We start from the raw sequence: 849 nt of genomic DNA, 5'->3' as shown, positions 1-849 counted from the left end.
GGCAATTTCCTTGGGTTGTTTGCATACTTCTGAAAAGGTAAATATTTTTTCACGGCAGCAATAATTTATTTGAGAAATCCTTGGCCACAGGTATGATGTCTGCAATTCACAAGCCAGTCTATTTTGTTCCATCTTACCCCATTTATTTGTGAATTGAGAAAGGAACGTGGCCAATTTATTAACTGACTCAACAACGGGAAGAGAATTCAAGCGCATTGTGTAGTAACTTTAGGTAGAAAATTGTAGTTTGAGATTTCCAAGTTCCAGGCAAAAGAACGCTATCGCTGACAAAACTCTACGGATTTCAAGACGCTTATATCGTGTTTTCTACGTTAACTAGTACTTGGGATAGATAATTAAGGATGCACATTATTCATACCTGTGATATAGGCGACGTTTTAATAACAACAGTTTTGGTGACTGCTGGCAGCAAATTCAAAACAAACGCGTGCGCAATTCGTGCAAGTTTTATGACCTACATATCGTCTGCTACGGACCAGCATAAACAGGTTTATTTTAGTTTCCCTTAGCAGGTATTCAATTTTCTATGGTTTGCTACATGGCGTCTCCGATATCGTTGTCATTTCATCGTTTTACTTGGTAATTTCTCTCTTTCAAGGTGATAAGTTAGATTACCATTTGTTAAGATTACAAAGTAATTGGAGAGAACTATAGCGATCCATGCAGTTTTCCTAAGTATAGTAAAACGTGCCAATTTTCTTGACTCAGACTTTTATAAATTGGTCACCCACACATCAAACACACATTGCAAAGTCATTTACCTTGCTGGCTTTAAAGACTGTATTAGGACATACATATGTGGACATTTGCGCATTATTATCTAGCACC

General features: G+C 37.2%; 1 pseudogene; it reads right to left on the bottom strand.

Annotated features, from left to right (window-relative positions):
• The window catches only part of LOC119588231, a 24,377-nt pseudogene extending 23,550 nt beyond the window's left edge, over positions 1 to 827 (bottom strand).
• Between the last annotated feature and the right edge of the window lie 22 nt (positions 828 to 849).

Source organism: Penaeus monodon, chromosome 23, assembly GCF_015228065.2.
Source record: "Penaeus monodon isolate SGIC_2016 chromosome 23, NSTDA_Pmon_1, whole genome shotgun sequence".
NCBI classification, from domain to species: domain Eukaryota; kingdom Metazoa; phylum Arthropoda; class Malacostraca; order Decapoda; family Penaeidae; genus Penaeus; species Penaeus monodon.
This window is presented reverse-complemented; position numbering and strand designations above follow the sequence as displayed.